We start from the raw sequence: 8,365 nt of genomic DNA, 5'->3' as shown, positions 1-8,365 counted from the left end.
CAGGTGAACCAAGCTCCTGGAGGGTCCAGGGAGGCCTTAGAGCAGTAGGTATACAAGTGAGCTGCTAGGAGTTGGGAATACTAGTGGGGGAATACTAGGCGGGGGGTGGGGGGGAATACTAGTGACCTTTCAGATTCTCAGAAGAGGAGCCATTTGGAGGGATGAAGTGATGGCAAGGGCCACCGTGGGACCATTACTGGGCAGCTGCAGAAGCATGTGGCAATGGCCACTGGCACTGAGGAACAAGAGGCCAATGAGAAACAGCCTGGAGTGACTCCTTCCATGCATCCCCTGGGTTTTTCACACTATTCTGTGTGGGGATTGGATGGATGCACGTCTCTAACAACTTTGAAGAGTCAAGTGTCAGGCTTCTCCAAAGCTCTACTTCCAAGGGGGAGAAAAGACTATAAACAAAGACTGTAAACGTCTCTATATCAAGGTCCACTTTGCCCTTGTGACGTGAATGTCAACTGTAGTGTGTAACCAGGAAGCTCAGATGTGGGCTGTGGTGCCTCCCAGTGTGTCTATGGATTTGGTCGGTGGAAGGCAAAGACAGTGCTGATCTATGAATACATTTTCTTTTTCATTCAGGCACTGCCTTTACTCAGTCAGCCCTGGCTTCCTGCAGCAGAGGTCTGGGCTGTAATAGAGCTGGTCTTATTTTTTATTAAGTTCATGAACTTTGAAGGAAGGAACTTGGAAAAAAAGGTCTCATTACCTCGGGAATGAAGACTCATGCTTCTTTTAAAGCCAGACATTGGTGTGGCCTTGCTTGTTAAAGACACAAATAATCTGGGTGTAAAATTGCAATGGAGTGGTAAGGAGAAAACAGGATGGCTTCTTGGGGTGAAGCAGGTGGGGTGGGGGAGGAAAGGTCAGTGAAAGGTCAACCTAAAATGGAGAGGTCCTGAGGAAAGGCATGCAGACTTCAACTGTGGCTAGACATTTGTATAGATTGACTTTGTGAAGATAGAATCTGCCCTAGACCCTTGCAGAATCTGGGATAATGGGAAGAACATGGTCTCTGGATTCAGATGAATTTGGCTTTAAATTTCAACTTGGCTACTTACTATAAGCTTCATGACCTACAATTTCCCAAACCTCTTGAGTTTCAGTTTCCAAATCTGTACAATGTAAAAGAATATCTACCTGGCAGGAGTGTTGAGGGGATTGAATGAGACAGTGCAGGAAAAGTGTCAGACACTGAGTTTATAAAGGGCAATGTGGTACAAGGCTTCCAAATTCACATTACTATTATTGTTAGTATTTTTTGCTGCAAAAAGCTTTATTGTTTCCATTTGGTCCAAGGCTTGGGAGAGGACTCCAGGACAGTTAAAAAGCTGTTCAGTGACTGCAGAGAGAGGCTTCAGGCAGAAGCACTGACACCAGAGGGGCTTCTCAAAGGCCGCTGGGCTCCAGAGGCTCCTAGTCATGCTTGAGGGTGGGCCTTTTGAGGAAATACTTGCCCAGCCCCACCTGGGGACCAGCCAGCCTGCAGACGTTGGTCAGGTGGTCACCATCTTCTTGATGAGTTTCACCTGCTCATACAGGAAGCGGCTCTCCAGGAAGTCTGAGAGCTGGGGGTCTGTGTGGGCAGAACCCAGGGCATGCAGAGTGAAAAGCGCCTGGTTCAGGTTCTTCTCCATGAACAGGGTGGCTTCCACAGCATCCTGGGCTTTACCCCACTCATATTGAGATGGCTTCTGCAGGTCCTGGAAGAGGGCATGGCCGTAGCGCTCGTTTTGCATCTTCAAGAGATGTTCGGTGCCCTTGTGCTTCTCCTCAGCCAATTCATGGAAAAAGTCACCCACGCCCTCCAGAGCCACATCATCGTGGTGGAAATAGAAGCCCAGAGAGAGAGGTAGGTGTAGGAGGCCTGCAGATACAGGTTTACCAGGCGGTGGATGGCGGGCTCCACCTGGGTAGAATAATACTGAAAAATCCAGGAGCTCATGGTTGATCAGCAATAAGGAGCTAAGCTCAAAAAATGGTGTTGGCTGGTCCCAGAGGCGGAGGATAGCTGACTGGTTGGTTCTGAAAGTTTTTGCTGGAAAAATGGTTGGCAGGTTGTCAGAGGCTAGAGGAAGGGGTGTCCCTGGGTCAGTTCTGCCCAAACACTGTTGAAGCAAGAGACACCGAGCACACTGCTCATGGTCACCTTCTTTAATGAAACATATCTTCGAGTTATCCAGTGCAGTGGTTCACACGATTTAATTATTAACTGACCAGGAGGCTGACTGCTGCACTGGAGTTTTCCTCCTCTGCAAAGTGTCGTCAGAGGAGTGCTAGTCATCAGGGCCCAGGCTAGCCTAGTGTTCATCAAACTTCTCTGTTGATGGGAATTTCCTGGGGGTACTTGTTAGACATTACAAGTTTCTGACTTCATCCCAGACCCATTGAATGAGGAGTTCCAGGGACCCAGGAGGCTGTGTATTTAACAAGAACCCCAGACAAGTCTTGTCATCAGAGAATTTGGGGAAACACCAGCAATCCTAGCTGTACCATTGACTGATTAGTGATAACAAGCTAGTTTTAAAATACATTTTAAAAATGTAAAGTAAAAATTTACTATAAAGATGATCTCTAAGATCCAGAGTTATTTATAAAACAGCCTTTGACTGATATTTGGGGGAAGAGTGTATCATTATGCTTTTAGGAGAAAGATGCTCTTTCATTCCTCCCTGCCTTTGCTGTTACTGTTCTGTCTGAAATTCTCTATCTACCTTGTCTACCTGGCAAATCCTGCTTCTTCTTCAAGGGTCAGTTCAACAATCACATCCTTTGAAATGCTCCCATGATTCTCTCAGGTAAATCAGCAGCTTCTTCCTCTCTGTGACCTTTGTGCCTTTGTGTTATGTCTTTTGTAAGATGAATCACATCATATTATATGTTTGTTTTTATGTTTCTCTCCACATTAGTTTTTGCATATAAAGGTCAAGAGCGTGGGTTCTGGAATCAAAGTGCCTAGATTTGAATCTCTCTCTCTGAAGAGATCAGAGCAGACAAAACAGAAGAGATCACCTTGAATTGGGTGTTGGAGGATGAGCAAGAATTGTCCAGATGGAGAAAGGAGATTTCCAGTGAACAGCAGGTGCAAAAGTGTGGAGGTCACAGAAAAATACACTTTTCCCATCTTGAACCATTTTTAATGAGAAACTCATTTTTTGCAATAATATCTTTTAAGATCTTGAAAATTTTCCATTAAGTTACTTTTGGTTCTTTTCATTAGACTTTATTTACAAAGGCCATAAAAGGGCCTATTGTAAAATAATGTTTTAAATGGTTAAACCAAAGGGAGTCTGGGTTAGTCCTCAGATTCCCCTGTATGATTTTGCAAAGCATATGACCCTGCATGTGAACGGCTTTGGTTGCAAACATGCCTGGTTCAAAGCATGCCTCTTCCATGTATCACTGGGTGGCTTTGATCAAGTTACTTAGCTTCTCTGAGCTTCTCATGTGTAAAATAGAAAATTAACACCCTTTCCCTCTACTCTCTCCGAGTTGAACGGGGCACTTAAAAAATAGATAACAGTTAGAAAGATTTTAAAATAATCTTGATAGACCAGGGCACTAGGCTAATACTATTTACAAGAAATCTTAAAAAGATAAATGTCAAGTCCAGAATTTAAGATTACACATAAAATGGAACTACTGGCTTGAGAAAAATGAGTAAGGTAGCAGCTCATGTCAGAAACACCAGAAAAAATTGTTAGAAATCAAGTTCAATTGACTCCAATGGGGTACTGGAACACTAAATATGTGCTTTTTACTTTGGCATCATAACTAGGTTGGCAAACATTTTTTAGCTGCGTAATGCCAAGTGTTGTCAGGGAAGAGTGCATTGGGATCCCTCATGCACTGCTGGTGGGAGTGTAGACTTATGCAGTCACTCTGTAGAATGATCTGGCACTACTTGAGCACATTAAGCTTGTATATGCCTGTGATCTGTCAGTCCCACTCTTTGTTTGTGGCAAATTCTGTAGATAGATTGGTTCAGCCAACTTCCTTCTACCTCACTTAGAACGTGATTTCCTGCACCCTAGGCGATGGAAAGGTAAAATCTATATTTTCCAGATGCCCTTATTGTTCAGGTTCCATTAATGACCTAGCTTCCTCCAAGCAATGTGTGTATGTGGTATTTGGAAGGTGGAAGTGATTATCGTGAGGCAGAGGTCTTGTTTCTGATGTGTCTGTTATTTTTGTTGGTACATGTGGTCACAAAGACTTTTAGGTAGCTGAAATTTATTTTTCAGAAGATGTAGTAGAGGGCCCGATATCTGGTCCTAACATGGTGAGTATCAAGAAGCTGGGAAATGGGCCTCCCTGCTTTCAAAGAGGTGGTGTTGGTTTCTAGGTCCTCTGGCCCATTGCTCCCTGGTGGGTCAGTTCTGCTGAACTACACCCTCGTGGGTGTAGTTCCAGGTGTCATTCCTGGAAGCTTGGCCTAAATCCTGCTTTCTTCCAACCATTTAAAACTAAGAATTCACAGAAAAAAAAAAAAAAAGAATTCTCTCTATTATATATATATATATATATATATATATATATATATATGTGTGTGTGTGTGTGTGTGTGTGTGTGTTTTGTTTTGTTTTTTGCTAAGCTAGCTCAAGGAGATTCTGGCAACTAAAACTGATCCAAGAGAATTTCTCATAAATGGGACGTGAATGAGGATGCTCATCACAATATTATATGTAGCAGCTGGGAGAAGGAGGTCACCTCTTTACCGTCATTGAGGGGGTGGATTTAGAAAATGAGCTGGATGTACACTCAGGAATACTATGCAGAAATTATAGTCAAGGAAATGATTGTCCACATAGTGATGTGGACAGATCTTAATAATAGCCTTTAGTTATGTAGTTTATAGCATAATACCATTTATGCAAATTGAAATATACATGCGTAAAAAACAACTACATGATTGACACTGACATAAACCCTCATCTAATCTTTCTCACATTAGACTGAGTGCCTAATCAGGAGGGAGAACTAAAAGTCAGGAATGCAGACAATGAGGAATAAAGAAACAAGGGGGCCTTGTACACAGTGACCCATGATCTTTGCACCTGAGATGGGGAAAAGAAAAGAAGAACCAATGTCATATATCACAGGAGAAAATCTTCCACCTCTATCCTGCAGCATAAATGTTTCTGTGCTATACACTAAGAGGGGCATTGACAAAAAACTAATGGCTATAAGGAGGGAAAGAGGATGATGAGGGGACTACACATGGGTCACAAGAGCAATGATAAAAGATCATGGGGTTGTTCAGCCTGGAGGAGAACAGAGAGGGAGATAGGGTGACCAACCATCTTGGTTTACCTGGAATTTTCCCAATTTTAGCACTGAAAGTCCTATGTCCCAGGAAACCCCTTAGTCCTGGGCAAACCAGGATGGTTGGTCACCCTAGGGAGACATTGCTGGTGTCTGCAACTATCTGAAGCACTTTCCTAGAGAGAGGAAGTAAAGATATGTGACTCTGTGTACCTTCAGAGGGCAGACTTTAGACCACTGGAAAGAACAAAGCTAGAGGAAGGAAATTTCTGGTTCAATTCGTTGAGGACTTTCTAACAACCAGCTGTGAAACAGTGAGCAGTTACTACTCTTGACCACTACCATTTAGTGAGTTCCTGCTGTTACCATGTCCAAACTCATTCTCCTCACTGCACGACAGGCCGGTAAATCGGGAGACCGAGGTGTTAGGGCAAGGAATAATGACTTTATTCGGAAAGCCAGGAGTCTGAGAAGATGGTGAACTAATGTCCTAGAGAACCATCTTACCCAAGTCAGAATTCAGGCTTCTTTTATACTAAAAGGAGAGGGAGTGTGGTTGACTGTTGCAAACTTCTTGGTGTTGGAATCCTTTGTTCTTACAGTTGTCCACATAGATCAGGTCATGATGTTCCTGTAAACCTCCAAGAAGACCAATGTTATTCTCTGTTCTGCAACTTTTTATTTCTATGTGAATGGAAATTGTTAAACCCTTAAAGGGCAGAGCCTTGAGAATGGGCTATCCTGTATATTTCAGGCTATAGGCTACATTCTTAACTCCAAGCAAAAGCAAAAGAATACAAAGGTAAAAGAAACAGATCCAATATGGAGTCAGATCTCTTCTTCCCTGTTACACTGCAAGGTACATAATAATCTCATTTAGTCTTCACAGTACTGTGTTGAACTTATGAAGAAACAAAATAACATTCCCAAGGTCAGACAATTAGGGGTTTGAACATAGGACTGTTTGACTCCAAGAAGCCCAGTCTCTTAACTAACACCTTTTAAGCTAATCTTAAGTGTTCTTTCTACTCCGAGATGGTAAAATTAAGTGCTACATTACATGTTACAGACTAACAATGCTTAGAAGTTCAGAGGTGAGGAATTTCTATGAAAGCCGGTCTAGTCAGGGATTAATTGTGACTTGATTTTGAAAACACTTGATTGTCCTAAGAAGTCTAGCAGCGGACACCATACTGAGAGTCTGCCTCTGGCTGGAACTCTCAATGGCACTTGATAAGGAAAGAGCTCTGAAGAGGTTTACAATGTGCTAACTACAGTAGCTCAGCACAGACCCACCTATTGTGGAGCATAAAAAAGCAGGTGCAGTTTCTGTTTCTAGATGCAGGATGGATAACCAGGATCATTACAAATGGGCTTAATAGTAATAATAGCTACCATTTTATTTTGGTACATATACTGTGTGCTAAGCATGGTGCAAAGTGCTTTAGACATAACCAGAGCCTAACATTGGAATATGGTAGTCAATAAATATTTGATAAGCAGATAATCTCATGTAATTTTCTCCTGCACAACTATACCTGGAGACTCTACACAAGCCTTCTTGGCCAGTCCTATTATTATGCCCATTAGATAGATGAGGACACTGAGGCTCAAGAAATCATATTGCTATGGTCATACTCTTTTATCTACTACTGTAGTAAAGATAGTAAGTTGGAGATATGTGGATTTACCTGCCTTTAACAGATCTAGCAAACCAGATCACATGCATTATTTTGTTGTATAATAGGTAAAGCCCAGTTTTTGCATATTTTAACATTACTAATCATTACATTTCTCCTTTTAGGTTTCAACCCATTGTTCTTGCCAGTGGAGGTATTTTAAAGTTTTGCTCTCATTTTTTCCCTTGATTTTATGTATTCATTGTTGGATAGATATACTTTAAACTTGATTGTGTCATCTACAATCGTTTCCCAGATCTTGTCTGATTACAAGTATTACCTGGGGCTCTTATTAACAACTGTGATTTCTAGGTCAGCCTCCTGAGATTCTGCTTCATTATCTGTGATAGCATCTGTTACATTATAGTATAATTAGCTATTTACTATGCAATGAGCTTCTCAAGGGAAAGCACAAAGCAAGGGCTCAACAGTTGCTTATTGAATGGATGAATGTATTTAATGGGCTTATCTTATGAATCTTTATCAAGTAATTTATACAGTTGTTAAACGGCAAAGGCAAAGAAGTGATGACAGTATTTTCCCTCCAGACTAATCTTCATACATTCATTAATACATAAATTTTACCAACCACAAATTTGTCTCAATGACATTGTCTTCCTGCTAATGTTTTTCTCTTTTCACATGGACATTATACAAGATTTGTCAAATGCTCGAGTGGGAGAGAGAGTTTGGGAGGATTTATGATTTGAAAGACTATGTAAATCCCAATCATCACTTCTTTGCTTTTAAAATGCTCCTACATTTTACTAGTAATCAGTTACAAGTTAATCTGCTCATGGTCTTAAATTCACCTTTAGCTGCTTTTTGAAAAACTAACACTAGTATCCATCTCCTATCTGTGGCATTTCTCTAATTCTCCAATATTTTAGAAATTCCTCAAAATGTTTCTACTATTTCAATTCAGGGGCATACTTGAACTGGATTGGTTGAGTAACTTAGATGTGTTGGTTAGGCATTCATTATTCATTCAGTTTTACTGCCTTTGTTGAGTATCTACGGTCTGCCAGGTTTGTGCAAGATACCTGGGATATGGCACTGAATGGATATGGTTCTCACAGTCGAGGCAGGGCTAACAAAATTTAATCGTCAATTATATTATAATGGGGACTTCCCTGGTGGTCCAGTGGTTAAGACTCTGCGCTCCCAATGCAGGGGGCCTGGGTTCGAAGCCTGGTCAGGGAACTAGATCTTGCATGTCACAACTAAAGATCCCTCAAACACGCACACGCAGCAACTAAGACCCAGAGCAGCCAAAATAAATAAATAAAACTAAATAAAATAAATATTAAAAAGATTATATAGTGATGGAGGTAAACTCAGATTACTTAGAACAGAGAAGAGCTTTGACATCAGCGTGGAGTCAGAGGAATCTTCCCGGAAGAGCTAATCCT

At 41.5% G+C, this 8,365-nt stretch overlaps 1 pseudogene; it reads right to left on the bottom strand.

Annotated features, from left to right (window-relative positions):
• Positions 1 to 1,425: 1,425 nt before the first annotated feature.
• LOC136133105 (ferritin light chain pseudogene) lies at positions 1,426 to 1,954 on the bottom strand (annotated as a pseudogene).
• Positions 1,955 to 8,365: the final 6,411 nt, after the last annotated feature.

Source organism: Phocoena phocoena, chromosome 1 (assembly GCF_963924675.1).
Source record: "Phocoena phocoena chromosome 1, mPhoPho1.1, whole genome shotgun sequence".
In the NCBI taxonomy this organism is placed as follows: domain Eukaryota; kingdom Metazoa; phylum Chordata; class Mammalia; order Artiodactyla; family Phocoenidae; genus Phocoena; species Phocoena phocoena.
This window is presented reverse-complemented; position numbering and strand designations above follow the sequence as displayed.